The following is a 22945-nucleotide window of genomic DNA, read 5'->3' as shown; positions in this document are numbered from 1 at the left end:
TCCTGGTGGGCCTGGGGACATGTCTCTAGCTTCTAAAAAGGAGCCGTAGCTGCCGAGCGCTTACCCGCCGGAGGGGACAGCTGCGGTGGGGGAATGTGATTCAGCCTGCATGGCATAGGCCGCCCCCCGCTTAGTACGGCTTTCTTTAAGCGTTTTAGGCTTAAAGAGCTTGCAGGACATTTTAACGCTGTTCGGCGTGATCACGTGGAAGGCAATGATTACACACTCAGTGTGTATCTTTCTAACATTTTTTTTGCAGGAAGGATAGAACTTAAAAGGCGTCCTTTCCATAATTATGTGTAAATGTAACAGCAGTCAGACATGTACGAGTAGAGAGGAAAGCGAAAAGAAGCATTCTATAAGAAAATGTTGAAACCCCACCGCTCTCCCTACTGCAAAAGGCCGAAGCCTGGTGAAGGCTGAACCCAGCCATCGAGAAGACAACGAAACTACCGACAGTAGTCGCTGAATGTTGAAGAATCGATCATCGAGGCAGCTGTCAAAATGGAATATTAATATCTCTAAACTGAAATTTATATCTACTAGCAAAGCTACAATCTCTGCATCATGCGACCAACCACAATGGTGAAAAAACTTCCCTTTTCGAAGTTCAAAAATGAAGATCCAATACTCTGCAGCTACCACTAGATGTCGGCCTATGCACAGCATGTGATTCTAAGCAGATCCACAAGACACAGCAATATAAAAATAAACTAAACTGGTAGTATGATCAATGAAGTTGCTTATTTGTCACTGTATACAGATTATGGGGCCGATTCATAGAATTCTGCGCAGAAAATGCACAAGTGGCATGCGCCGATAATGAGCTTGCACCAGCCGTTGAGCAGAGTGACAATTGTGCGGCATGCGTATTCACAGATCTTCCGAGGCATCAGTAGCTGTGGCGCACGGAGCACTAAGCTGCACCAGTAACGCCACCAACACGCCCCCACGCGCAGTAAAAAAGTGAAATGCCTAACACGGAGCAAGCCACTGCGCCATCCCTGGACCAGAATACAGACCCTCTACTGAAATTGAGTGACAAACCAGCGCGATCCCCAACCGCACCGCAGAGAAATCATGTGAAAACACTTTGCAATCCCCTGCCGCACACCAGCCAAAATGCGTGAAAACTCATTGCGTACCCTGTTCGCACCCCAGCATAATCGCGTGAAAACTCAGCGTGTACCTTGGAAGCACCCCAGCCAAATCGCATGAAAACTCATAGCGTACGGCTGCGCCCGCACCCCAGCCAAATTGTGTGAAAACTCATTGCGTACCCCAGCCAAATCGAGTGAAAACCCATCGCGTACCCCGGCAGCACCCCAGCCAAATCGCTACAAAACACCCTGCGATACCCACATCAATCCACTGGGACCAGACCCCTCCTGACGGGACACGCACACCACAGCCTGCAGGCAGGCCCCTCCGAATGGGACACCCACACCCCAATCCCCATCACCCCAGCCTCCAGGCAGCCCCCTCCACATGGGCACCCCGACCCCAGCCCCCATCACCTGTGACGCCACCCTGCAGGCAGCCCCCACCACATGGGACACCCCAGTCCCCATCACCCCAGCCTGCTGGCAGCCCCCTCCACATGGGACAGCCCAGACCCCATCACCCCAAGCTGCAGGCAGCCCCCTCCACATGGGACACCCTAGCCCAAATCACCCCAAGCTGCAGGCAGCCCCCTCCACATGGGACACCCCAGCCCACATCACCCCAGCTTACAGGCAGCACCCTCCACATGGGACCCACCCCATCACCCTTCACCCATATCGCCAACCTGCAGGCAGCCCCCACCACATGGGACACCCCAGCCCATATCACCCATGCCTGCAGGCAGGCCCCTCCAGACTGTACATCACCTGCATGCTGAATGCGGACATAGTGACATGTACACTCCATCAATGTCTTATTCAGCACCTTGACTGCCGTGTAGCGACACCACCCTGAACCTCCTGGTCAAAATATATCCTGCAAACACCCAGAAAACCATACACCAGGCCCACATTCTTGAGTGTGACATGCAACCATATCCCAACATACACATCACACAAGTTAATGTTAAAGTGAGGCATTGCAACGCATCTGACAAAGTCATGTCATGTCAATAATCCCCATGTAGAAATAGCCACACAGTGACTGAATCTTAATCACCCTCAATGTGTGGCACGTGAACAAACACTGCCCATGTGTGTCACGGCACGATCCTCAATGAGCCGACACTACCAATAGATAACCTAATGAACACATCACTGATCCTCCCATGTGTGAAGGACATGACTCGACATCTAATCAAATGCCATGTCATTCAGAATGCACATATACACAAGTGTCCAAAGGCCCAAAGAGTCCGGGGAGGGGGAAGACAGTGAAGAAAGAAACGACAAACCTGTTAGGGCAGGTGACATTGAGATGGTGCCGGAGCATGGGAAGTGAGGAATGAGAAAAGAGGGTGGGTGAGGGGGCAGTGCAGTATATGTGAAGGACTTCATAACAAATAGACCCAACAATAAAATAAAGAGAATGAGGCCAGCTGAGGTCAAGTCCAAGCCTAAGTGCAGTCAGCAGGTGTGAAGTGCCGATACGTGTCTGTTGGCATACATGAAAACAGTCCAAGTTTTGGCCATGCCAGGGAGGCAGGGCAGTGTGCAAGTGGCGTGCGAGGGGACCTTTGGCCAAGATCAGAGGGTAGCCAGGTGATCATTGCAGATTCAGGCAGGACGCCATCTGGGCAGAAGAATATCAAAAGCACAAGCACAGAGGAATGGCTTAAGTTCTAATTGAGTACATGGCAATCAGACAGTGCACTAGCCACCAAGACTGCCGCATTGGACTGTCCATGTATAAAACAAAGCAATGGTAAAATTGTCTGCCAGTGCAAGATGCCCAACAACACCAGAGACAATGATAAAGGCACAAAGACATGCTGGTGAAGGTCAAAGGACAGCATGTACGTTACACTGCATCGAGCAAATCATGGTCCAAAATCGTGAACATTTTACAATCCCATCAGTCATGCCACCCACCACCCTCCCAAACACAGTGAGGACCAATACACATTGATTCTGCACATGTGAAAGCAAATGCCACTTCACTGTGTACACCCAAACTCCCCCTTCACACCTATCCACTGGTCATCCACATCTGTACATGCCCCATGCAAATGGAACGCCAACATGACACATGCATGCAAGTAAGCACACACATGACCAACAATGGTCCTTAGCAGGGACACAGAACAGAGTAACATAGTGGCAAACTTAGAAAAAATGCCAGTGAAACCATTACTGTGAGTAAACGAAACAACATATATTTTTCAGTAGTATTAGTGTCATACATACTGCAAATTAAAAATCAAAATATGTACAAGAATAAATAAAATGTGAAAATGTCCAAAAGAAACTACACTTTATGTACATGAAAAACGGAAATGTCACAAAGAAAGTCCATCTCCATAAAATTGTTTTTTCGGAGACAATCAAAATGAAAAAAAAAATAAACATTCCTGCATGGTGAACACAAAAGTTGAACAAGTAAACTATGTACAAAGAAAAAAGGAGCAAAGTCCAAAATGCACTCCAAACCATCAAATAAAAGGGAAATCACACACAAACAACTATATACAAAAAATGGACTATAGTCCTAAAACCAAATCATAAAAAAATATAAAGGAAACTTATGTCTAAAGAACTATTTACACAGGCAGCATGCTAATCCTTCTCCTCACCATGCTCTCTCAATGTCTCAGCCAGGTCATCATCGCACACCGCGTCCACTTCCCCTAGGTGGGGCTCCGCTCTCACCTCGGGGGCTTGCAGGTACTCCAACATGGTCCTCTCCATCCTCTCCCACTCCCTGCAAGTCTCCTTAAGGACCTCAGCCCACCTCTCTGCCAGAGGCAGTGAAAACTCCGTCCTGCTATGATGAGTCTTGCTTCCCGTGCCCGCTACCACTTTGCCCCAATTTGCTGCCCGTACTGCTCCAGCACGGGAGACATCCTTTGACGAAGGTCCACGTTTGCATCCTGTCTGATGCCCGACACCTGCCTCCCTGAGAAGGTAAGCCCTGAGTATTGTAGCCTTCTACTCTGAGCCTGCTGCTGCCAAATTGCCCGGTTCCTGCTCCTTAAGGACAGCCTCCAGGATGATGACAACACCCGGGGCCGTCGTGCACGTGCCCTGCTCCTTGGTGCCTGCTCTCCGTCCATTGCCACAGCCCTTTTCGTTGGCTGGATCGGTGTGGTGACCACCTCTGCTGATCCTACGTCAACTCCCGACTCTGGCAGGAATGTGATCACCACCAGACAGGGGCCCTGGGGATATCTAGGCCGGAAGGCGGCAGGGAGGACGACTGGCGCACAGAGGAGTGGCCAGCCCATACACCCAATTTGAGACCAGGAACTGAGCTAGCCAGTTCAGGAGATGCCAGACCTCTTTGTGATGATGTGCAAGTCCACCACTGTACGCCTGCACACCATCACGAATGGTGGCTGTACACCTCGCGACACCGGCTAGCACCGGTTCCACCCTGTCCCGAATGGCAAGATCCGCAGGCATTGGTGTTACCGTTTGTGTGGAAACATCCGCCACCTGCGGATGGGTCCGGCCTGGGGCATGCCCGCAGGTGCATACTGGTGAGTCTGGACTACACCAGTCACACCCACCTCACCTCATCACCTCCGCCGGGCTCCATGGACTGGGCTGCTGCGGCCTCCTCCCCCCTGCCAAACTGAATGCCGCCCCAGCATCTTCCGCAGTGGATTGCTCCTGGGCGAGCTTACCTGTCCCTCCTGCTGCCGAGGAGTCCACAACCACCTTCGCCCTCTTGGACCTCCCTCAGCAGCTGCGGCCGATGTCTCTGACGCGGGACCAGTCTCCTCGCTCCCCTAAGATGAAATTACCTGGGGGCGTGACTGGGCCTTGCGACTGTACCTGGGGAAGGCATCCCTGCAGCCTTGCTCCACAGCACCTTCTCAGCCCTCTTCTTCCAACGTCACTGTGGACAGGGAGACATAGAACACAAACATCAGGGAACTGTACCTATGTGTGTTTGGCACAAAACATATGCACATGAAGTGCACTGGGAAAGGTCACAACCATCATCACCCTCGACAACACACAGGTACGTACAATTTACACACATGCACATACAAGTCTGTCCTTCACAACATACAATCATATCCTTGGACAAGGCACTGTCAGCACCTACAAATTGTGCATGCTCCTCACATCATGGGACATACTAAGGTCATTCACACACATCACCTGACAGTCCTAAAGCAGGGCATGGAGCTAGCACATCAGAGTCCACTCAATGTCAATTGTGCAGCAAGAGTCGAGCACACATTCAAATGCTCCAGTAACATCCATCCAGGAGTGGTGGCCAGTCACACACTCACTTCTTAGACACATGCGCATGTACACCATGCATTCCCATTATGGTGACGACAGCACGCAAGTGTCACACCTCTCACACAGCCACATCTCAGACACATGTAAGCAACCAGGCGCACATCGTTACATGCTGCATCACATCATGCATTGCAACAGTTACACTGTTGGGATCACACATGCCTCAATGGACACACATGCAGCACTGTCTGGGACATGCAAACAGACATCCGTACAAGAGTCATACCTGCCATAAGGTCAAGGTGCACACTCCAACCACACCAACATGCACATGCACTGTTGAGGGCACCAACACATGGACACTTACCAGTCGACTCCAGGCGGAGCTGCAAATCCATGACCTGGGCGTGCATCGGTGGGTAGAACCGCTCCAGGACCCGCATGTTGTTGGTGTTCAAACGGCCCCGGCACCCCCCGTGGTTCACACCAGCCTGGAGGAAGCACTGGGTCTTGTTGTGGGTCCTAGCTTTGAAGTCCTCCCAGCACTTGTGCACATGGATGTAGTCCCAGGGTGCCACCCCCTCCACGTTGATGGCACCCACGATCTCGGCCCAGATCATCTTCCATCCTTCCTTGCCGACTTGCATTGTTGGGTTGAAGAGGGCATCATAATGCCCCAGGACTTGCTCCACCAGGATGTCAACTTTGCTGGCACTGAAGCTGACAGCCCTCTGCCTCGCTGTCGGGGGTTGCCACTTGCCTCAGAAAATGTTTGTCCAAACATGGCAACCCCGAGGCAGGTGTGGGTGGGCAAGGTGGTTCTGGGCTGGGGAGCGGTGGTCTGGCATGTTGGGAGTCTTCTGGATCAGCAGAGCTGGTCACAGGTCCGATGACAGGAGCACTGACAATGGCTGTAGAGCAGGCACAAAAATTGCAGGGCACGTGGGCAGAAGGCACACACAGTGGGCAGGCAGCAGCAGATGGCTTGTAGGAGGCAGCTCAGGGCAGTTGGAGGCAGGTAAATTGGCTGGTAGGAAGAAGCGTGGGTCTTCCGTGTTACTCGCGTGGGCAGCAGGAAACAGAGTTACTCTGCACGTGCGGAAACAGAACGTTGCCGTGAAAATAGAGGAAAGGGCCTAATCGCGTAAGTTACATGACTTCGACTGTTCTGTTCCAAACGCTATGCATTGTCCACAAGGCCCTATGGCTCCTGGGGCTGCAATTCCTTCAACTCCATCTTCCAAATTTGATACCCTTCTCATAGTCTTAAATCATCTCTCTCCTACTCCCTCCGGGTCAGTAGCTTCTCCTAGCAATGAGTTGGTGGTTAATGTCTATCTTTGGCTGGGGCCTCCCTCTGGTACGGCCCCCCAGCCTCAATGGTACAGGAGGTGGACCTTCTCCGGGTCTGGAGGCACATCTGATGCTTCCTCATGTGTTGTCCTTTCTCTCCTCCTCTCCCCTGCTGGAGTCTTGGATGACTGAGAGAATGCACTAGTCACCTGTCCCCACTCTGATCTCCGACACGGTCCTCTGAGCCACCAGTTGAACCCATGCACTGCCACCCGGGAATCCCCCGCACTTGGGGGCTGTTTACTGTATCCCTACAACCCACTACCAGCATTTGACACCTGATGTCTGGATTTACCCTTTCACTGCCACCAGGCCGCAACTTTTGCATTACTGATTACTTAGTTATATTTTAATTTGAGGCTGTTCCCATGTACTGCACTGCCCTCCCTCGCCCCCGTCACACTTCCAACCCCAGATCTCCCCTTCAACGTGCCTATTCACTTGCGTGATGTCAATGTGACCTGGTCTCATGGAATCGGTGTGTCTGGGTTCACTTTATTCCACCACCCTAGTATCGTGGCACCTTGTGACACTTGTGTGTTTTGCATTTATGAATTCCATGTAATGTCATGTCACATCCATTGTACATTGCTCTGGGACAGTAGTCATCAAGTTCTTTCTCATGCTGTTTGACAGTTCAGGCATGGCTATGCTACGTGGCATCCGAGTATTTGCATCAGTGATGTTGGCGACTGTAGCTATGCACCATGCACTACATGTGTTGTTGAGCCATTGAACACCCATCCATGGCTGCTTTCATGCTACCCATAGCTTCTATTGACAATGCGTACGTGCAGGAGTTTGTGACACGAGTGACATGACATGTTAATGTGTTGCAGGACAACATTGTGATACCTATGTGTGTGGGCTATGATATATACATGTGTCTTCATGTTTTTTTCTGTCTGTGTACAGGTGATGAGGCACTGGATGCAAAGGAGAATGTGGAGGAGGAACAGGATACTGAGTTGCCACAGAGCATCAGTGGAGGATGTGGTGTGGCAGACCATGAAGATCCAATGGTGCTACAATCCATCCAGGCCCTGACTCAGTAGGAGTCTGCCTCTGATGAAACCTGTGGCTCTGGTGGTGAACCGGAATTTGATTCCTTTGTGCTGTTACAGGTGAGTGCATCACATCAAGGGCCAGGTTACCTTGGGACAGGCAGGCGTGGGGTCCGCCAACGCGGTGGCCGTGTGGTAGCTGGCGATACTGTGTGGGAGCTGTCCAAGTATACTGATGGACAATAACAGGGTGCTTCATATGAGATGTTGGCTCAGGGCATGGATAGGGTGGCCAATTCCATTATCCCCCCAGAAAGACAGGTGGAGCTCCAGGAGCAGGCATTGCGGTCCACATGCCGCTAACACAGGCTACACATGCAGGCAAGCAACAGGAGCCGACGGGCGGAAACGAGGGCTCTATGGGCATCCCTGGTTGCATAGGGTCAGGCCCACAGGGACGCCCTGAGGGAAGAGTATAGGTCCCTCAGAACTACACTGGCTGCATTCGAGACAGCACGCAGTAGGCGGTCAGAACAGCAGATGCAACAGTTGACTCATACTATCTCGTGAGGTGTTGCATGCGGACGTCAGAGCCATCATGTTGGCGAAGCATTCATCTTACTTCCGCATGGCAGCTGCCATGGAGGACCAGGCCAGGGCTATGCCTGGTGAACCTCCCTTACCACTACCACCTTCTACTGCTACACCAGAAGCGACAGCTCTCCCGATCCATGATGGCCATGCATCCCATGAACCAGTGGAGGGGTTTATATTTTCTTCTCACCATCCACACAACATGTGGGTGTTGACATGCACCCTACCACTCCACCCTCCTGGGCCACCGGTCTACCAAAGGCATTTTTGATTTCTGTTTACTTGTTTTTCACCTTGTGAACCTTGCTGACTTTATTGCCTATTTTACCCTGTTTATTTTGGTTGTGTCCTCACTTGTGCATATGTTAGTCCTTTGTTCCGAGTTAGACTGTGGGGGTTCCCAGCAGGCGAGCTCTGCACCTTCCCTTCCCTTGTCTTACCTGTGGTCTATTGTGAATTTATGTGACAGTGTGTTGCTTTGTGTGGCATCCGAGAGCCTCCAGGGTAGGTTCCGGCTGGACCCATACCGGCTTGTCTCATGTTGGTACATTCATTGTTTGTGCCTTAGGGTCCAAACACATATGCAACTCCTGCTTCCCCCTTCCATGGGCTTGCAGCGTGGAAAAGTAACTTACAGAGAGGCATTGGGCTTCCATTATATCTGTGGGCAGTCTCAAGTCCAACCTGTGTATACACCCCTAGTGGGATTCATCATTGTTTGTCCAGTGCATGGTTACCATCCCTTTTTGTTTGGACATTGAGATCCATCCTTTGTTCCTGTTCCATCTTCATGAATTACCTTGCCTATCTCCAGTATTGTTTGCCTTCCTGCTGTATGCGCTTACCTAACTCCTTTAGTTGGCAGAGTCAGACAAATATTACAAGCGTGCACTGTGCAAGTTACGACACATTGAGGCACTTGTGCAAAGATGATGAGTCACTGTCAGACAGACTCTTGGGTCAAGTGTTTCTGGTATATTGTACTGGGAAATTGATGGTCCTGTGTACGTAATGTTTTTGATGGTCCTGTGTACGTAATGTTTTTGATGTGCGAGTGTGATTTCTGAGCTTGTTACATTGCTCGTTGAATGCGTTGTGACAGTATTGTTATGTGTGGGCCATTTGTCTCTTTTGTCATTTCATGCCATGGTGTGGCAAACAAGTTACATGAAGTGTGGGAGGGTTTAGGTGACATACCGGCATTTTGATGGTGTTAGTGGCATACTTCATCTTCCATGTGTTCCTGCTAAGCACTACTGATTGAAATAGTTTAAGTTGTAAGTGGTGCACACAATGTAGCACTTCCAAGGACAGATTCTCAGGGTGGTAAGGTTGGGACATATGATTGTCCCTTTGTCATCATCGAATGTCACATGATATGTGCCAGGGCTATGTGCACTCCGCAGGGGTTGGATTTTAGGTGAAAATTGTGCCACAAGCTGGGTACGGGCAGCCCCGCTACTTGCCCTTTCCCCTCCCATGCGCAGCCGCTGTGCATGTGGTTGGGAATGTGGGGGCATCACCATGTCCACTGGTACGCCACACTGTGTTGCAGCATTGTGCAGGACACATGCTGCCACAATTATCCTGCACACTACTGGTGGTGCATATAGTAGCTCACCACCAGAGTGGTCAAGGGAGCGGATGTACGCTCCACTATGGCCCAAGTTGAAATATGGGCTGCGTTGTATCTTACCTAGGATGGTGTGGTGGGGTTCCGTATTGGCGTCATCATGTAGGTGCTCAGAGGGTAGGCACTGTCCCCTGTAGAGGTGACATGGTTTGCCAGTGGCGTGGTTTTGTCTGTGTGTGACATGCATGCATTTTCAGGGCCGTTTGTACTCCCCAATGAGCCTTGTGTTGCCATGCCTCCCAGCTTCCAGGGCCCGGTGTAGAGGTGACATTCTGAATATGAAACTATCATGGGTGGACCCTGGATAGTTTGCATATACAGAAATAATGATTCCCTTGGCATCACATACAACCTGCAAGTTGATGGAATGCCAGTGCTTGCGACTGCGATAGATTTGCTCTGTGGCCCTAGGTGGACGTAGAGGTGTGCCACCCCGTAAAAGTCCTGGATCACGGCCTGTCTTTCTGCGGGTGTTCTGGGCATCTATATGTGCCTGCGGACTGAGGGGCGTGCAGTCATGATTGCCAACACCTGGTGTATGCAGCGTGACTACTTGGGCTGTGAAATGCCCCCCACTTTGGCAGTTGTCCACTGAAATGGCCCAGTGGTCAAAAAATGCAGTACATTGGGCACCTTTTCCAATGGGCTCAGTGCTTGGGAGCAGAGGGTGAGTGATGTGAGGTCATCTTCTCACTCCCTGACCAGGTCTAATATGATATGATGTGGGAACCTATACCTGGCATAGACCTGGTCATCAGGCATCCCAAAAAGGCTGGTCCTGGGTAAATAAATGCGGGCCCTGGCTATCCTCCTCCTACGGTGTCCCACCAACACTGCTGCGAAAAATTGTATATTCATCGTAGCTGTATATGGGCGTTGTTTTTTCACGCTGCCTTTTTATACATTGTTTTTCGTGCCCAGTGATGCTAAGGCAAGCTTTCGCATGGCAGGTGTTTCTGGATTTGCAAGTCTTTTTCCGCGCCCCTGTGAGTCCAGTTCGATCCACGTGTTATTGCGCGTGTCGGCGTTGCGAGTATTTTACTGTGGTACTCCCAATGTTAACACCCACATTTATGCTTGTTGTTCCACATTCCACGTGTTCCGCAAGTGACTGCGCAAGACGGTACGCCACTTCGCTAGAGTCTCACACAAGACGTTCCTAGTGTCGCAGCTACGCGTTGGACCCCAGCGGATTCCTCGCAAGTCTCAGGTAAGCCCCGTGCATTGTGTTCCATGAATCGACAAACGGGCACTTTGCACGTTTTCGCACGCAAGTCCCCCCTTTTTCGCCGCAATTAATTCCATGAATCGGACCCAAAATGTGTATGATCTATACAACATGTATGATAGGCCTTGATTCATACAGGGTTTATGCAAATTTCTCTCCTGAATGACGCCTCACCTATATAGAGCCTGGCTAGTCACTGCTTCCCCCACTGGTTTCAAGCAGTGAATTCCTTGCTGCCACACCATAAAAATCACCCACTAAGTGGCTGAACTGTCTGCACCTCCCTGTGTTTGAAAATTCCAGGGCAGGCAGCCCATTCAATTGCTGACTGCCACTCCACCAAAAAGCAACAACCTACATGTGCTTATTAAAAATGGGCAGTAGCAAGAAGGATGTTGGTGCAGTATTACCCACATTGACCTTTTATAATTGACCTTTTGCACAATTGACCTAACTATAATGGTCCTAATTGACCTTCTGCACAATTGACCTTTATATTATTTTAGTTGTTGTATTCATGTATTGGGTTGGTTTTGGATTATAAATATTATAAGGGGATTGGGTGGGGAGTTGCGGGGGGGTTTTGGATTGGGTCTGGGGTTGCGGGGGTTTCCCCCCGCATACATGTCCTAATTGGCCTTCTAAATTAAGTCAATTCTCTCGAGGGCAATTCTCCCGAGGTCAATTGTGAAAAGGTCAATTAGTATACATATACATATATATATATATTAGAATCAGAGCACAAGCCTGCTTTAATTAACAGTATTTCCTCTCACCAAATGTCAGTTTAGATCTGGCACTATCAGTCCAATAAAGATCTTTTTGTCTACCAGAGAGAAAATGGCAAGAATGCCTGGACACTTTAACTAGTGCCTAGTCTAGAATTTGTGAGGCACTGTCTGGCAAAATACATGCAGTTCCCCCTAATTTCCACTTATGCTGACATCAGCAACATTGAAATTACATTATAAAAGGCCATGAGAAGACCAAGAAACAAATAACTCTGCAATGTGCAATACATGACTAGTCCCAGTGAATATTATATCTGGATCTGCACTATAGTCAAAGGAACCATAATGGAGCGATGTGCAGCAGTGCGTTTGGTGTGCCTTGTACCTGTGGAACTACTGGTTTCCCTTTGGAGCCAAATTGAGTCTGCCTACACTGTTTACACTGCTGGAGGAAGAGGAGTAGTATACAGATCACAGTGTGTTTGCTGTGTTCGGGGGGTGCAGTCTGAGGCTGTGAAGATCTCGGCTGATGAATGTTCCGGTAACAGGCATAAGTGTGCTCAGTGAACAGTTTTCTTGCAGAGGGATGCCCTTATTGTGCCAAATGTGCCTTAGCTCGCCTTAAGTGCTTAATTTCTGCCCTGTTTTTGCCACGAGAGGCACACAAAGTCCCTTGGAGATTGGAAGAGTCTCAGTGGACAGTAACAGTCCTTAAAAGACACCTAGTAGGTTTGGGGAGACTGCGGGCCGTTGGCATTTGAACCCCCTAACATAAGGCTGTGACGGAGAAGTGTCTGAGGTGACTTGGCCATGAACTGCTACTCATCCATTAAATTAAATTGCCTGTAGAAGGAACATTGAAAAACATGTTGTATGTATTTTCGACCAGTTTAAGCTACACTGATTTTTTTTGGGGGGTGAACAAAGGCAAACACTACAAGCCTTTATAGAATGGTGGCAACCCTGAGAAGTATGGGGCTGACAGCAGAGACATCAGTGGGGGAAACAAAATCACTGTAATGCTGCATAAGGAGGAGGGGGAGACCAAGAAGGTATAGCCATGACTTGCTCAACCGTGCCAATCCTGGGTCCCAAGGTTATAGGAGTTGAAGACCCAAGAAATAGCCCTGGTCTGGTAGTAGCTGGAGATGGACAGCAGACCAGGGTATTGAGTAATTTGGACAATTCTTTCAAGGCGGCAACAGGAATTGTTGAATGTGTATTGATAAGTGAAAGCGACATAAAGAATTTGGTGGAAGAGGATCGACTAAGGATTTAGCGTCTGATCTGTCTATTTTGGCACCAGTTACCTCACATGCATTAGGTAAATGCGTAAGATTGTCCCTGGATTTTAAGACAAATCATTGGGCTATTCCGGGGTCACTAGAAGTGGCTCAAGGATTGACTAAAATAATGTTGTATCAGTTCGGAAGATTTGAACCCAGGCAGAGTGGATTCTTCTTTGCTCGCCCCTACCGACGTATTGTGCGTGTGCGAGACTGGGGGTTCCGGATGGTAATGGGGGGGGGGGCTCTTGGAATTTATGGACAGAGTGGGGTCCCCACATGAGAGCCATCTACCTCATGGGGAGTCCAAACCAGGGCATGAGGGGACACATCATGCATGGTTGATGAATTGTCCTTCCCAATACTGGCACACATTTTGAACTCTATGCATAGAGGGTATTTCAACTACACAAGGTAAGGCAAACCCTGAACGAACTACCAGATAAAGTTAGCTTCTTAGAAGGGTTCATAGTTGCCTCATCAAGGGTCTACAAGCCTGAGTTGGTGCCAAAGGTCCAAGTGGAGGTGGTTGACCAACCTTTGAGGCCCACCCAGGCTGGGAATGCATTAGAGGGGATTCAAGTGGGAACGGAGGGTAGAGGCCTCTCAGGTTTTAGTTGAAGAATGTTTGCCGCCAGTATCTATCCTAGGGATGGGTCATGAGGAGGCAGATGTAATTTTGTGCAGCAGCTTTAAAGGAGGTGGTCCTGGCTGTAAAAAGGCCAAAAAGAAAAGAAAAGAATGTGGCTGAAAAAAAGAAATCTAAAAACTGTAAGTTACCCCCAAAGCAAAACAACAGGGGAACATGCACATTTGTGGCAATGTTGAGGAGGGAGGTCGAGGAGGGCAGGGATTTGGACTTGGAATGGAAGAAGGATTTCTTCAAAAGTAGGAATATGAAGGGGGCCGTGGTGCCTGTCACCAGTCCACTAAAAGATGAGGGGCCGGGGATTAGTTTGAATGTTCCTAAGAAAGTTAATCAAGTTGATGATAGTCCTCTTTTGACTTAAGTAACATTTCAACATATTCAGTTGAGGAGAATGAAATGGATAGGGTGGAAGGGGGTGGTGAGCCTAAGGATATAATCAAGGCTGACACTATAGTGGGTAGGGGAGGTGGCAAAGTTTATGTTTTGAGGGATTCAACTCCTAAACCTATGCTTGGTCCTAAGTTCTTAAAAGATAGCGGTGGAGTCGAACAAGGTGACAGATGAATTGGCACCAGTGAAGAAGCAGAAGCTGTACTCTATTTTCGCCAGACAAATATTTGTGCATGCCGAATTACTTGCTGAGGGTACACATGGCAAAATGCATGCGCCACATCATGTAGGATTGAAGAAAAGGGGTCTGGCGCACCCAAGAGTAAGATTTCGCTTCGGGTATTGCTTCTGCTTCCAATCTTCAAACTAAGGTCAGGCAAGTTAATGAAGATATGTCAATAGGTGGTAGTGCTAAAGAGATGCTGGTGGAAGATGTGACATGTCTCTATTTAAGCCACCTTTTTGAAAGTTCTAACAGAATTCCACTAACTAGACATTATATTCTGTCCCTGATGTTTAAAATCCCTAATTTAAGGTTGCTAACTACTGGTGACATCCGTTTAGTGGAATTTCTTCATGAGGAATGCCTTGATATTGTCAAACTACACCTTCGCTCACAGATTAACAAAAATGCGATTTTGGACGGCATTTTCTTACTATAGGCTACTAAGTAGCAGATGCAGGCACTTTGATTATATCCAGACTTGCTCCTTCACATCCTTGGGTGGGACAAAGGGAGGCGGGGAACCAATCCGCTATGCAAGTAGATGTGAGTGGGCATCAGGTGTATGTCCCACAAAATAAGGCTAACGAGGGACAGTATCTCTTTTTATTTTATTTTTTATTTTATTGGTGTATACAAGCCTTTAAAACACAACCTAAACAAATCAAATAGCAACACATCAACTGCATGCAAAAGAAAGACTTTTCATCTACTTTACAAGTCTCTTTTCTACATGACTAGGGTAAACTTGTCAGTAGACGCTGAGTTACAGCGACTGACCAAGTGCATGGCTGCGCACTATAGAATCATCCTTGTGCTTCACTGGCTGCAGCCTCAAGACTTTCTTCAATCTCGTCCAAAAACAAGGTTAGTGCAATTGTCAGTTTCTTATTCGCTCCTGTGAACATCGAATGCCACCATTCTTCTTCATTTGCCATTGCCTGTCCTTCCAACAGGTGACCAAAGCGCTTCGTTCTTTGGGTTCCGAAAAAAGGGCAAAATAGTACAAGATGCTTAGTGGTTTCTTCACAGGTGTCACAGAACCTACAGACTACGTTTGTCTTGTCCCTTCCAGCCCAGTTCTTTGTTCGGTCTTTGGTTTTGATCAAATTTAGACAAAATCGCATATATGTGGATCTCTTCCTATTGTCGGGGAATAGTACTACGTAGTTTTGTAGACTGTTAAACGCTCTGGCTTCACTCAGCGTGTCTTTCATTGTTTTGGCCGCCCTTCGATCTTCGCCAGTCAAAATTCAGTCTAGTTCCCAGATCTTTTTCTTCACCAGTTCTGGATTTTCCTGAAGCGTTTTTATGTTAGTTTCGTACATGGTCAGCAACTCCTCACATCTTTCGTTCCATAGAGATAGTAGACACTCAGGACTACCGCTGCCAGGTTTACAAGATTCTGAATTGCAGAGCAACCTCTGTCAAGACGGTTTTCCCGAACAGAGCAAGGGTGTTCCAGCTGATGCGGGCTTTGATAGAAAGCAGGCCTAACTCGTATCGTAGACAAGCTGTTGAGATACTATTGGGTAGATGGAGTATTTTCACCCAAAATGTGTGTTCTAGAGTTGACCAAAAAATTCTTCTGGGCATCCGAAGGCATTTTCAGCTTCGTATATTAAAGCTGGGAACACCTTCTGTTGGTAGAAGGTTATCACTGGCTTTAATGAGAACTTCCCATATTTTTTATTTAATATCGAGGCTTGGCAGGCAAATTGTCGACATTTTATTTTGGTAGTCTCCATCAAAGGGCCATCATTTATATTTGCGCTCATCTGCATGCCAAGATATCTAGTGGACTCCACCGTACTTAGTTTCTCACTTCCTAAGTGCCATTTAAATTTGTTGTTCTTCTGATGGCAGCCTGATTGCAAATTTTGTAGTGTTAGGATTTCGCTCTTTGTGTTGCTAATGAGCAGGCCGTTAGATTCCACATAGCATTTTACAGCGTTCATTTTGCGCTGAAGGCCGATTGGCGTGATGTCTAACAGAATCAAGTCATCAGCGTACAGCATCCAGCTTAGCGCAGAGCCATGTATTTTTGGAGAGAAGGATCGAGGATCGTCGATTGCACTGCCAATGTCTGATAAGAACAAGTTGAAAGTTATCGCCGCCAGTGGACACCCTTGTTTTACACCGCAGTAGATGTTGATTTCATCTGTTAAAGATCCGCCCTGATCTAATCGGACCCTGATGTTAGTGTCAGAGTGGATTTATTTGATTGCGGCTAGTAGACACTCTGGGCATCCCCAATTAGTCATTACGGTCCAGGGTAATTCTCGATCAATAGGGTCAAAGGCGTGAGAAAAGTCCATCAGGGCTAAGTAGACCTTTCTCCCGGATCTTATGGCTTCCATTTTTAGCAGGTTTGTCAGCAGGAGATTTAAGCCGCATCCGACTCCCTTTACGAAGCCAGTCTGTCTTACATCTATGTGATCACTGTCTGAGATCCATTGTGATAGTTTGTGTTGCAGCATAGTGGCATATACTTTCCCCAACACGTCCAGGAGCGCTATTGGACGATCATTTTTGGCGCCAGGCGGTTTCCTTTTTTTAAAATGGGGACAATGATAGCTTTCTTCCAAGAGTTCGACGTGGCACACGTGCTGCAGATTCTAGTGAAAAGTTCTTTCCATAACTCTGCCCATATTTCAGGATTTTGCTTTAGGGTAAAGTTAGTCAGACCATCCTGTCCAGGGGCCCTCGAGGTACTGGCATTCTTGAAATGCTATGGCAATTCCTCCCATACACGTGTTTCAGCCTTGTTGGGCCTCATCAGTGAGGTGAAGCTTTGTCTCTCTGAGCACAGTGAGCAGGGAGTCCACGTCTGGTTGCCCCCAGGTAACTGAGAGGTAACTCAGAGGCGCAGCTTCACCTCACTGATGAGGCCCAACAAGGCTGAAACACGTGTATGGGGTTGCTGTAGGTACTCTTGTTCAGAGAGGAATTGCCATAGCATTTCGGTGCAGGACTGCCCATGTGGGCGGGACAAAGACTGATATGCAAGTGGATATTTCCCATCTGTGAAAGGTACAGTGAGCAAAAAGCGTGTGCTGCAAACTCTCATCTCAGAACAGGTTTTCATGCCATGTTCTTTCTGGAGAGGAGCGCCTGCTACCTTTTTTTATTAATTGGAGGATGTCTTCCTTGGGGAATTCGAGGTTCCATTTTTCTAGAGTCGATGTTGAAGGGTGTGACCACTTCCCTTTTTTACGATAGAGGTTTGTGAAGTGGGTGATCCACCCTGTTTCTGGTACCATGTTCGCCATCAGTGCGGATTGTGGAGCCCTTTATCGTTCAGTAATCTCCAGAACGCAGCCGAGTTTTTATTTCTCATCTTTTGTATCATTAGTTCTGCGTCTTTTTGGAACATTGAGGCTTTGTGGGATCTTAGCCAGTTTTTGTATTTTTGTTTTGTGGCACGCTTTGCTTGCAAGTAGATTGTGGTGTCCTTAGTTCTTATATGTCTTATTGTGGCACGTAAGTCCCGCTTTCTTCTCATGACCTCCACATCGAATTTGTGTTTATTGACAAAGCCAGGTTTTCTCGACCCCTGTTTTGTTTCCACAAAATGTTGTAATAAGTGAGCGTATTCCACTCCAAGTTCTTCATCGATGTAAGCGTCTTTAATTTTGGAGACTCTTCAATCTGAAGTGTCAGCCTCACTCTATTTGACTCCACCGGAATCCGATTGTTCCAGGATCTATATTTAGCCTGCCTTGCACCTATAAAGGTCAAAATCACCATCTCGTAGTCACTGTGAGACATTGGCAATACCAGCAAAGACAATGTGGACTGCTGGATTTTTTCTGAAACAAAAAAATTGTCTAAGATAGATTTTTGTTCGTTTCTCCTCCACATTGCTTTTGCCACTGGTGTTTACGTTTAGCATTGCAAGATTTCTGGCATCCGTCTCCAACAGCCACTTTGTCAGACATGTAGGTAACTTCAGTGTTTTTCAGCTTTATAGCCATACAATTGATGTTCAGATCCCCGCATAATATGATGTTTGTTGTCTCGTTGGCTAGTAGTAAGCTTGGAGGTGATTCCAGTATAGATTGAAAATATGGAAGTGGCTCACGTTGGCATTTAGGGTCCTGGTTGTGTCAATCGTCGTCACCTGTAGGAAAGCTGACGGATTCGTTGATTTGGTAATAAGACATCCTGAGCCTTTTTTGACTAATGTTAGCAAACCTGCCGAAGGTCTTCCTCTGTGTTTTTTGAAGGCAGGATTAATTGCCACTTCGTAGGCGTCAGAAGTTGGACATGTGGCCATTCAGGCTCAGCCGGCCAGGGTTCTTGAAATAAATGTGAGAAGCCCCTAGTGTTCCATGATCCAATCTTAAGCACGGTAGGCTCCTCTTCCACCTGGCGTTACTGTCTTGTAGGTCTGCAAAGCGCTTCAGCCAACCATCGCCAATCGTTTGAGTCCCCACTTTGTTTCTTTGGAGTTGTCAAGTCAACACACCTCATTTTCAAGGTACTGTCTCCTTTAATTGTGATTTTGATGTTTTCGTCTTTGGGTAGTTTTCCCAAGGGTTCACCGATGGCACAGGTGGCAGTCATCCTATTCTCTTTGCCAATCGGTTGAGAAAAGTCACGCTCTCTGACGGTTGCTGAACTTTTCTCTAGCTCTTCTTCCGTGACTCTTCTGGCTGAAGGCACTTTCCTGAGAGGGATGTCATATTTGTTTTTTGGGGCTTCAGTCCCATTGTCTGTGTCAGGTTTCTCTAACACTTCCGAAGTATCAAAGCCCACAAACATGAGTACAGAGGCTGCATCTAAGAATGTTCAGAACAATTCTAGATCTAAAATGTAGAATGATTTTGTCGTTGTGGTCTTCTTTTATAAATTCGACAGTCTTGATATCATCAGATTTAATCGTTCTGAGGGAGGGCATGTGGTGAAATAGGCGTACAACGTTAGTGCCATTAAGAATTAGTTTGTCGCAACTTTCGATACGTTCTAACCGGGCTCTGTGAGACGTTTGAAATTTGTCTCTGATCTTGTTCACAGGTTGCCATCCCTTTTGATCAGAGCTAGAAGAGGGGCCAGATGCCTGATTGTAGTCCAGTCCTAGTCTGTTCTTATGCACATTGTTGTTTTCAGGATCATCAGAGGTTTTTCCATTAGGGTTACAGGGTGTCCGCATGGCGTCCTTCAGATTCAAGTCCCTTTCCGTCAGTGACTTTGATGAGTTTCATGCTTCGACAAGGACTTTGCACCCGTCTTCCAGCGTTTTGAAAATAGGGCTTGAAGGAACATCCAGGGGGCCATCTTGCTTAGTGGTTTTTTCGATCAAAGTGCAGATTCGGGTGGCACCAGCAGGTATTTGGGGAGGCACCAAGTCACTTTCTTCGTTTGTTGTTTTTGGAGGTTGATAATCGACCACCCTGTCCCCTTCTTCCGTCTCGACGGCCCCATCTTCCATCTCCAGGTCTTCGTACTCAGAGAGATCCATAAGGTTGGTAGAGGATTCCTCCACGAATTCCAGTGGGGCTGTAGGCCCTTCTGTCCTTTCAATCGGATTGACAGAGGAGAGATCTTTTATCTTTACTGGGCGTCTTTCCTCTGTGCTAGTGTTGTGAACAGTAACGTTGACAGTTTTAAGATTTCGGAGAAATTTCCTTGAGTTGTTACTGCGTCTTTGATTTTGTGCTCTTTGATTTTTCATTTTTTTGATTTGTCCCGATTTTATTCCGTTAGGTACTACTTTCTGTGAAGTTTTTCCTTTAAATATGTAAAATATTTGGTTTTTCATCTCGGCTGTCTGTAGTTTTGAGATCTCCAGAGGCGCTTGTGGGGCACCCACTTCTGTTGTCACAGCCGATGTGGAGGGATTTTGAGGGTCCAGCAACGCAAGGTTGCTTGCACCCTTGCTAATTTCCAAGACACTGGCAAAAATCGCACTTTTAGGTAACTCTTTTGTGGCGTTTTCCTGTCAATCACCTGATCCAACCTGCGGGGTAATTGGTTTGACAGGTTTTACGCCATGATCACAGTTTGTCTGGTCCAAGGGCAACTAAATTGTTCTTGTATCCGTTCATTGAGCTATGCTCGAGGCTGTTAGAGCTTATGGATGAGTTTTTAGGTTCTTCTGTTGTTGCTCTAGACTTCTTAGCTTTCTCAAGTGCCCCCATGGTGGTTTGAGGCTCCGAACCTTGTGTTGGTTACTGACAGACAGTGTCAGGGCTCCAGTTGTGAGGTTGTGCATCGACATTCTTTTGCACACCCTGAGGCTCTGTCACAGCACGATGGGGGGGAGGGGTGTCCTGAGTCGCCGCTGATCAATATTTTAGCAAGCTTGGGGCTTCTCTGGCAATCTCTGTCAGTAGTTTTTTGTCTAGTCTATGAGTGTTTGTAGTAACAAGTCTGTTTTTTTTGTTTCCACGTTCTCCTTTGTCGCTGTGTTGATGTCTTTTTCCATGTTGACTAGCTTCAAATTCATTAGCGCCAATAAGGTTGTTAAATCCTTGACATTGTCATTAATTTGCTTGTATAACTTTAAAAATGGGCCGATCGTAATTGCCATAGATGACGTCAGTACCGGTTGGAGATCTTCAATAGGTTTTTCATTCAGCCTAAAATCCGATTGAAGGTCTTGTTTGTGTAGTAGATATTTTGGTAGTCTGACTTCTGGAAAATCCTGCTCTATGATTGAGGAGTCAGTTGAGCAGGTCTCAGATGAAGTGAGGCTCGGATTGTAGGTTTCACCGTCCGCTTCGTTATATGACAGCACTTGTTTTACTGGACCTTTTAGATCGCAGTTGTATATAATCCTGCAAGGTGGGTCGCCGTACCTAGGAGCAGGCTAGGGGCGGGGAAACAAAACAGTCAGCTTGGCTCTTGTTAGTCGGTGCATTTTTCCAAAGGTGAGATGATTTGCCGTGTGGAGTGTTGTGACCTCAGATTGGCACACATTGGTGCACACAGAGGACGTCAGACTTCTTTCCGAACCAGATGCAATGGGGTCTCTTCTAGTAGAGAAATTGCATGTTTTGTTTATTTGAGAGATACCTTGCAGAATTTTATTTACAACTTTTAGTGAATTTCTTCTGTTGTTGTTTGGGGGTAAAGCGCACCTTCCATTTAGCATATGTGGATGAGTGTTTGGGGGGCAAAAAACCTTGTCTTCCATTACAGTAATGCCTTTTAGCAGGGCCAGGCACAGGATCAGTTTGATCACAGGCACAATCTGTTGTTTTGTAGCCCGGACAGTCTGGCAGGCTCCTTCCCAACAACATTGTCTCAATGAGTTTTGATTTGAGTCGGTCATCAGTGTGAGCCCTCTCATCGTGTGCGAGCGCCATGCTAGTACCATTAGTTTCTGTACATTCGCTATTGAATAGTCAGTAGATATTTTGACTGAAAAATAGATCTGGAACGAAGAGATATGCTATCAGTCCTGCTTGAACGGCCAGATCACGGAGTGGGGGAGTTCAACAAGTGTTTGTCGGTGAATGTGCATTTAAACCCAGATACTGATATGATGGAGGAAGCTCTGGCCGCTCTTTCCTTCTGACTCCTGGGGGAAACACTAGAAGAGGGTGCCGCTGTTGTTACTGTGGGGGATTTGAATGCTGAATGCCTGGATTACATTTGGTATCAATCAAAAAACGACAGGTGAAGCTTGTAGGAGGGGACAAATGATACAACAAGAATTAGATGCATGGGACCTGTTTCCATTAAATGGAAATTCTTCAGCTGATGTCTCCCCCCCAGTTTCACGTGGCATACCGGTCAGTTGACTTCTACCCTAGACTATATCTTCATGCCTGCTGATCTATTTCAGAAAGGTGAAACTTGAAGGTTTAGCATACAGACTTAAGTGATAATTCCATGGTCTATTCTGAATTGATGATTTCTGGGGTGAAACAAACCGAGTTAAAACCCCTGAATGCGGAGCTAATCCTAGAAACCATGCATTAAAGTGGTGCCCAGAAATATCAGGGACTTTCTATGGAAAGATCAGGAGTCTCTTTTGCTCAGTGGCAGATGTTCTGTGCTCTCCAGATGGTTTAGCCCCCTATACCTCGATGGATCTGGGGGGCCTTGTGCCAGTCAAGCACTTGGCAAAAGAAGCTAGGAGGGCAGGGTAGAACCATGCCCTTGACCGTCTAGTAAGGGCGCATAAATGGCAGATGCGACAAGAAATGAGGGATGCAGGGAGGAAGAGGCTTTTAAGAGAGCACATTGAAGTTCGAACCATAAAGCAAAACTATAAAAATTGGCTAAAGGGCCATAACTTCCTAATGGGGGATCAATGATGCAGAGAAAATGTTGAGCTGTATGCTGGGAAAAGATACCACATGATTCCTGCAGTTAATAACAAACCTAAGCAATATCAGAGGAGGTATGAATTAAGTATTTCACAGAGGTGTATGTTGTACCAGGCAACGTTGGAAGCAGACGATATTTAGTTGCTAGTTGGCAAGGGGCTTTTGATTGTGATCTGGATGACATTGTCCGGTTGATAAAATCGAGTAAAAAG

The 22945-nt window shown here is 47.5% G+C and overlaps 1 protein-coding gene across 1 annotated transcript in view; it reads right to left on the bottom strand.

The window, feature by feature from the left end:
* The window catches only part of CTC1 (CST telomere replication complex component 1), a 1003059-nt gene that overhangs the window by 847446 nt on the left and 132668 nt on the right, over nucleotides 1-22945 (bottom strand). The window lies entirely within an intron of this gene.

This window comes from Ambystoma mexicanum, chromosome 1p, assembly GCF_040938575.1.
Source record: "Ambystoma mexicanum isolate Mex_15411 chromosome 1p, UKY_AmexF1_1, whole genome shotgun sequence".
NCBI lineage: Eukaryota > Metazoa > Chordata > Amphibia > Caudata > Ambystomatidae > Ambystoma > Ambystoma mexicanum.
The sequence above is the reverse complement of the archived record's forward strand: the minus strand, read 5'-3'. Positions and strand labels throughout refer to the sequence as shown.